Raw genomic sequence first — 8522 nt, forward strand, 5'->3', positions numbered from 1 at the left:
CTAGCGGCATCACAAAGGAATTGTTGCTTATAGACAGCCCATTCAAAATGAACCAATGCACGAAAGTTCTATACAGTCACTTTTGTAAACCTACCGCCTAAAACTACCGGTTCTATAAACCTACCGCCTAAAACTAACCCAATAGGCAACGACTACGTCTTTAGTTGGAAGGAGACAGCCGGTTTTTACTGGACGAGCTAGTTTCAGAAACAAGTATAAAAAGCTAGCGGCATCACATAGGAAGTGTAGGTGTCCTCTTTTGCCACTGTCCCCAGTGAATTAAATTCCCATCAAAGGGAAAGTCGGATCCCAAAAAGACCACACTTGTTAAGCAAAGCTTCTTATTGTAAATGTTGTACCAGTGGCATCTCAAAGGAACTGTTGAACAATGGAGCTGTCACTCATCTTATTGAAGGGTGTGCATTTTTTGGGTGGGATAAATTTATAGGGGGGGGGGTTGGCCCTGTGAGTTTTTTCAATTATGTGATATAAAAAGGAAACATAAACTTGCTTTGACATAGTTCTTCAAAAGTAGGATGTCGTCTTGAAATAATTTATGATTACAAAGTCGACAGCCTGAGAGAAGGATATTGCCTCCTTGATACGTTTTATCTCCTTGCTCTGATGCTGCAAAACGTTTACGTAAGATAACATCATGAGATCAATTGTGTCCGGATAAAAAACTCCTTGAAGTTGAATGTCATTTTCCAGATGCTGTTCAAATTAAACTCATGTTTAGTAACATTGGACTCCAAGGTAGTCAAACTTTTATAACATCAAAATAATTTGAGTTTAAGTAGGATTTTAAACTTGTGCATGGTGGAAAAACGATATAGAAAGGTTTGCGGTAACACCATGTCTAATGAGTTGGGGTGGTTCTGAAAAGAAACGTTGGTTTTCAACTTTGAAATAAATTTAAAGTACAACAAAATCATTAAACAAATGCCAATAAAAAAAATGATGAAAAGTAATTAAACTCGGGAAAAAAACCATTGTTTTAGGGAGGCAGGCAAAAATGTTCAACCACGTGATTTCGGGGATTCAACAATAAGGAAAATAACAACCCGTACACACGTATAGCAATAGGTGAAGTAAAACCTTGGCTGTCAAATTGTTTGCCGCACATTGAAAAGAAAGCCAGTTGACGGTCGGTTACTTACTACTCCTTAAAGTGACCATGCTCATGCACCATCCTCTGACCATGGCAACACTGTTGGTAAGAAACTTTCCAACGCATATGGGACTTGCCGCGGGAATTATTTCAGCAAGCAAGCGCGTAACCCCAAATGACAGAATTCAGAACCACATAATCAATCAATTACGTCGTTTATCTTTACGGAATGTGCAGAATTATTTGAAGGCTTAACAATCAAGAAATTCCAACTGCAGCGGCATCACATAGGAATCACTTTTCTTTGAAGACTAAGCTTTTTTAAGACGTTCTTCGGGGATTAATTTTGAGAAAAATTGAAAAGTTAATGGAGAACAACTTCCTAAAAGGCCCTAATTCAAATATCAAAATAATCCCAATTCCCATAGGTCTTAGTATTTAAACGACAAATTATTGAAACGAAAGTTCTATTTAAGTTATGTCATTTGAATACAACACCGAATCAGTGTTCGAAACGCTCAGACTGGTGTAGACTATTAAACTCTCAACTCTTATTATTTGTGGAACAAATTCAATTGCCATGATTAAAGATTAAATTTCAATTAAATAATTAATTTAATTTTCGAACGAGTTTCATTGAAAGTTTCCTGGTTAATCAATAAAAACAATTCTGAAAAATACTTATGTTCGAATGATCATTGTTTTAGAGCTTACGGATACGAAGGAGCATGGAAAAAACCTCACAAATTCAGCCTTAGGCATGAGGCATGGACAATATGTTGAATAAAAAACCAAAGATATGTCCTCGGATTGTTTAATAATTATTTATGCTACACGAAAATCAGTTTTGGGTAAGAGTTGAAGCTGCCAAGAAGAAGAAAAAAAAACACCATAAAATTTGTTCAAGTCTGCAATATTCTTGAAAAAGTATGGTAGAATGATCATTTAAAACACAAAGGTAATTTTAACAATACAACCGCATGCGTCACATCAACGGAATCACTAAGGTTATTAGTTTAACAATATCTGAGTTCCACCAAAAACTAAGCTGTCAAATTGTTCTCGATACGCACATACTTGAACAAAACATATGCATTGAAACGAAAGTCAGTCGGTCAGAGACTATTGCAGAATGGCCGTGCTCTTGTAGGCACCGTCCTCTGACCATGGCAACACTGTTGCTAGGCGGCGTAAGAACCTATTCAAAGCTTTTGGGCCTTGCCGCGGCAATTATTTCATAAAGAAAGCGGTAGGACCCAAATGACAGAAGTCCGATCAACAGAGTCAACCAATTACGTCTTTATTTTGACGGAATCGGCAGATTTGTTTGAAGGCTAACAATAAAGAAATTCCGAACTCCAGCTGCATCACAAAGGAATCGTGTTTCTCTGAACATGGGGCTTGTTACCCACCCCCAGGTTTGAACGCGGTGAACATAAAAAAAAAAGTCAATCACTGGGGGAAAATATAGAGGGGACTTTTTTATGACGTACCAACCATTCTTTGGGGATTAATTTGGAGGGAACCTGACAAGTTAATGGAGAATTATTTCCTGAAAGGCCCTAATTCAATTATCAAAATAATCTCAATTCCTATATAGCTCTTAGTCTTAGCATTTTGGAGAAAAATTATTGAAACGAAAGTTCGATTTAAGTTATGTCAGTTGAAGACAATACCGAAACAATGTTCGAAACGCTCAGACTGGTGGACACTATTAATCTCTAAGCTATTTTTACTGTTTGTGGAATAAATTATTGTCTCTGCTTTTTTCAATGGCCCTGATTAAAGAAGATATTTTAATGAAAGGGTTAACTTGTTTCTCAATCGAGTTTCATTGAAGGTTCCCTGGTTCATAAATTACTCAAAATAATCCCAATTCAAATATAGCTCGTAGCATTTAAAATAAACATTATTGAAAGGGAAGTTTGATTTAAGTTATGTCAATTGAAGACAATGAAACAGTGTTCCCAACGCTCAGACTGGCTTAATCTCTCAACCAACGTTCTGGCATAAAACCGCTCTGCTTTTTTCAATGGCCCTGATTAAAGATGACATTTTAATTAAATAATTTATTTAACTTTAGAACGAGTTTCATTGGAGGTTTCCTGGAAGTTATCAATAAAAACAATTCGGAGGAACGTCCCCTGTTTGGCGGAAAAATACTAATGTTTGAATTCTTTTTGTTTATCATATGGATAAGGAGGAGCAGGGGAAAAAGGTTATAGGAAACACTTTGTCTTTATAGGAAATAAGTGAATTGCATTTTTATTGGTCTAAAAGCTTGGTCATCCACTCAAAATGCAATTTTTCAACGACAAATTTATTAATTTTTTGAAAAATAGTACCTAAACTCAAGGTGCCTAAGTTTCGTCAATTATCAGGCATAATAACCAGCTTTGTGGATAGCGTAGGCAAAAAGGGTGTAAAAGTTTTACTGTTCAAAATCTCACCGTCAATATTATGTTTGCAGAAAATGTAATTTGCACAGACTTAAAAGGGACAACATAACTTTTACATATATTTTTCTAAAGACTGAAGTTTTTTTAGTTAAAAAAGAGAAAGTGTACAGCTTTAAGGCACGAGGCATTCACAACATGTTGAATAACAAACAAACCCAGATATTTCCTCGGATTATTTTATAATTGTTTATACTGTATCGACAATAACTTTTGGGTTTAAAAGTTGAAACTGCCAAGAGGGGCAAAAACACAATCACAAATTGCAAGCCAGCGCTATTCTTGAAAAGTTATGGTAGATTGATCATACAATACAAAGGTTTTTGTAACAATACAATCGCATGCGTCACAGCAAAATGTTAGCGGCAACTCGCTCCGATCCGTAGCAGCACTGTTGCTGGAATCGGTTAATACAAAAATACCAAACATACATGTGCAGGGTAAAAACCGTTAGCTGCCAAATTGTTTTCGAGCCGCACATTTGAACAAAATAGTAATGCATTGAAAAAAACAGTCGGTCAGAGACTCTTGCAGAGTGGCCGTGCTCTTGTAGGCACCTTCCTCTGACCATGGCAACACTGTTGCTAGGCGGCGTAAGAACCTTTACAAAGCTTAATGACCTTGCCACGGCAATTATTTCATAGAGAAAGCGGTGTAGGCCCCAAAATGATAGAAGTCCGATCCACAGCATCAACAAACTACGTCTTTATCTTGACGGAATCGGCAGATTTATTTGAAGGCTTTAACAATACAGAAATTCCGAACTCCAGCGGCATCACTGAGGAAGTTGGGTTTCTCTGTTGATGAAGGACAATTTATGAAAGTAAATCCAATGGAGGAGACAAATAAATTTAACAACAAATTATGTATATTCTTTATCCCTGATGCCAATTTTAACATCTATTAAATAAACTATGTATTATAACTTATCACATGCACACAAGTGCGAGTGATATATGGAAAAATATAGCGCTTCTGCATCCCATATCCAACGAGGCGGAAGGATATGGGATGCAGACTCACCATTTTTTTTTGTATTACATGAGAGTGTGTGTGTTAAAAAGAATGTATCTTCCAGTCTCACGTTCAATGCGCAAAGTTTAAAATTTCAAAACGTTATTTTGTGACGAACAGCATGCATGCGCAAGAAGTTTAGAACACAATTAACGCGTACTGAAAGATAAATACGAATAGATTTAGATTATAAATATCAAGCATTCAGGCTTATTTGTTAAATTCAAAGGGACACATTGCCAACTTGTGGAGTCACAATCCAAGGCATTGTGTCCCTTTAAAGATTACCAAGAACCAAGTAGATTTTTTTTTGACCCAATTTGTTTTTTTCTTTGTCTAGTAAAATGCAAAAGGATGTGGTACACAAGAGTGATATTGTCAAGAGGTGAGGAAGTTAACTTACATTTATATATTTAATAATTATTCAGCATGTACAAAGTTATACCAGAACTGGTAATTTCTTTGTACTTGCTAAAATAATTTTCATATAACTGAGACTGAAATTATTTTCAGGAAATTATTTAAGTACTATTATCATCCAAAACCATGTTATTTTAAAGGTTCTCGACACAATTGGCAATTACTGAAAATAATCTTTAGGGCAAATTTTTACTTGGTAATGAGCAATGGAGAGCTGTTTGAAGTATAACACATTGTCAGAAACGGTTACCTTTGAAGTAACATAGTTTTTAAGAAAGAATTTATGTTTCACTATAAAACAATTCACTAATAAACAATCGACATGGTGGAATTGGCTAGTGTCCTTGTACCTACCAAAAAAAAAACCCTGATAATTTGAATTTAATTTGCGTTAAGTTGTTTACGAACAAGTTCGCGGCCAGCAGCGTCAATGCGTTTGCAGCAAACTTTCCACTCGTCATTCTTGAGCAGATCCGGTGTTTGGACTATCTTAAAATAGTCCAACCGGATCTGCTCAAGCCTGACGAGGTCGAGCTGGCCACGAACCTGCCAAAAAATTGATTTTTTTTAATTTTTTATTATTGGTATACGTGTCGACGGGGATTCATGGGTTGCCCCAACCGTCAGTGTATTGCTATCGTCGAGCGTCGAAGAAATTAATCAACTCAGTTTACTCCATAGCCACTCTTATATACCAATTTCTTTATATAAGTCCTTAGGGCTACCTCAAATTGAGGCATTGGCGTATGCCACCATGGTTTGCACCAACGGCGATCCCTAAGAATTTCTATTCCTGTACAAGTATTGGCTTTCTTGCAATGTCTAAATACCCTCTTATATTTAATACCCTTACTTGATCTAGGATTAGATACGTATGTATCTGTGTCCATATGTGTGTGTATTTGATCAAATGTTGGAAACCCATCTAACCAACCTACTTCTACTAATGGATCTGGTCTCCATCTTAATCCTAATGATCCCCATGGTTGAGATGCTGGCCCTCTTGGTGCTATTTTACCATTTAACATAGGACAACGTCTTTGTGTGTTGTGTACTTGTGATGCATTAATCCATCTTTCTAATTGTGCTAAGCTTGTGTTATCTTGGTTTTTGCTACATGCTTTTGTTCTTTGGTATGCTTGTATTCCAATGTTTGTTGCGGTTTTTTCTGTTGGTCTTTCTAGTCTGTCTTTAAATGTTACGTCATGTGCCGTCAAGAATCTGTTTTTTCTTAGTAAATTATTCATTTGGAATCTTGTGCGTTTTGTATTCTGTAGAGTTCTATCTGCTGCAACTTCTCCTGCTGTTGTTCCCTCTACTTGAGTCACATATGGATATCTGTCTGCTGCTAATGCTGCTACATCCATCATTAGTAATGAGCAGTCTGCAGCCATTGCACCTGTTACTCTTGGTGCTATTTGTGGTGGTCGTCTTACAAAGTTGTCTAGAAACATTTTATATTCTATAATGAAGTCTGTCGTTATGTTATATTGTTCTGGATGTCTTGGTTTACATTGTGTTCTTATTAAAATCAATGGTAACGGTTTATGTGAGAACATTGGTGACTGTGTTGCATCAAATTGTGTATAACCATGTCTTTCTCTAAAGTTTAACAATGCTTCATCTATTGATACATAATAATGGTCGTGTTCTTGTTTTGTTGTGAATACTTGATGTTCTTGACGTGTTTTATTCGACGCCGTTGGATTTGCTGCATTTCTATAATTAAATGGTTTAGATCTGTCATCTACTTGTGTTAGTCTTTCTCTTGCACAGTGATCGAAGTTTACGGATGAACCATTTTTCCAGTAATTTCCTGATTGTCCTTGTAATCCGAAACAGCTTAGTGGGTCTGTTTTGTCTGCTTGTAGTACAGTTTCCATTCTTAGGTATGATTCACTTGCTATTGGAATTGCTGATACTCCGTGGTTTGCTATTGTGTTGTCTACTCCAATTGTTGCATTTGTGTATTGATATTTTGCATTGTCAATATCTCTACAGTTATCTCCTCCGAATATGATCTTCTGTCCGATTGAAACTGTGTGTTCCCAAGTTTCCCCACTTGCTTTTCTTTCAAATGATCCATAATCTCTGTAATTTAGTTCGTCTCCTACACCCATGAATTGATCTCTGTCTGTTTGTTCCAGTCCATCATGATCTATATTGTCTCTCATTAGTTGTTCCATTTCTGGTGTTACTGGGAAACGTATTGTTGATATTGTTGGTAACGTCTTAACGTCGTCTTCTAATGGATAATGTACAGTGTATCCTCTCTATTTGGTGATATTGTCATTGGTTTTATTTTAAATGCCCCACTTTGGTCTATAAATAGCTCTATACTTGTGTCTGTACTTGTTGCTATTTCTAATGTATTTACATCTCTACCTGGTTTATGAATATATTGTCTTAAATTTTTTTATTTAATTTTTACCCATTTTAATTCACAGCAATCATATAATGTTGCCATTTCTTGCCATACACATGGATCCATATATTGTTGAAATTGATCAATTCCTATAATATGCTAACCTCCGTCATAATAATATTGTGGAATTGATGACGGTTTTGCTGTACCAGATTCTGTTCCAGGATATATTCTACGTAAACCGGAAAGTTTATTTTCATCAATAGAATGACTAAATTCTTTCTTAAATACTTGGGGTCCACAATTAACTTTTAGCTGCTGTGGTCTATTTTTAAAACTTTCTTGATAACTGTCTGGAAAATTTAAATTTCCTAATGCACCCCCTCCTCCCCCTCCTGCATCCGCCCCACCGGCGCTTCTTGGTTCTCTACCCGCATCTGTTTCGTCTCCATCTATTTCCATTGCTTCTTCTTGTTCCCCCCTATTATTATTTTGGTTTAATGCGTCTTCAAAAGTTTCTTCGTTATTATCTTCTGAATTATTTTGTTCTGACGGTTCAAAATTTTCTTCGTCACTGTCTAAATCTAAATCGTCGTCACCGTCTGTATCTGTAAATGATGAGTTGGGGGAATACGAGGGTGAGTCATTATTAACTGAGTCTGAATCATTTTGTTCAGGTTCTAATGTTTCTTTATCTGTTTGTTCAACATCTTCTTTTTCATCCTGAATTTCTTTTCCAATTCTTTCTAAATTATTTACACTAAAATGTTCGATAGGAATATTATTAACAGGTACATTATTTAAAGCTTCTACATTTCGGACAGTTTTGCCTTCTCTTTGGGCTTGTAAAGCTTGAATCACTATTAATATTTGTTTTATGTATATAATCATTAACTCTTCGCATCACCATATATCCTGCTCGACTTTTCTCGTCATTTTGTTGTTTTGTTTTACTCAAATAAATTTTATATGCTGCTTTTTGCCCCCCATGTGTAAATTCCTTTTTGTTTTTGTTGCTACTTCTGATAAATCTATTCCAAATTGTCTTCCCAATTGTACAGCTGCTATCCCCATTATACCCAATGTTCCCGACCATGGATTTGTTCCGACCTAAATTGTTCCCCAATAAATTCGTGATCTGCCTCAATTCTAACCC

The sequence above is a fragment of the Asterias rubens genome, unplaced genomic scaffold (assembly GCF_902459465.1).
Source record: "Asterias rubens unplaced genomic scaffold, eAstRub1.3, whole genome shotgun sequence".
NCBI classification, from domain to species: Eukaryota; Metazoa; Echinodermata; class Asteroidea; order Forcipulatida; family Asteriidae; genus Asterias; species Asterias rubens.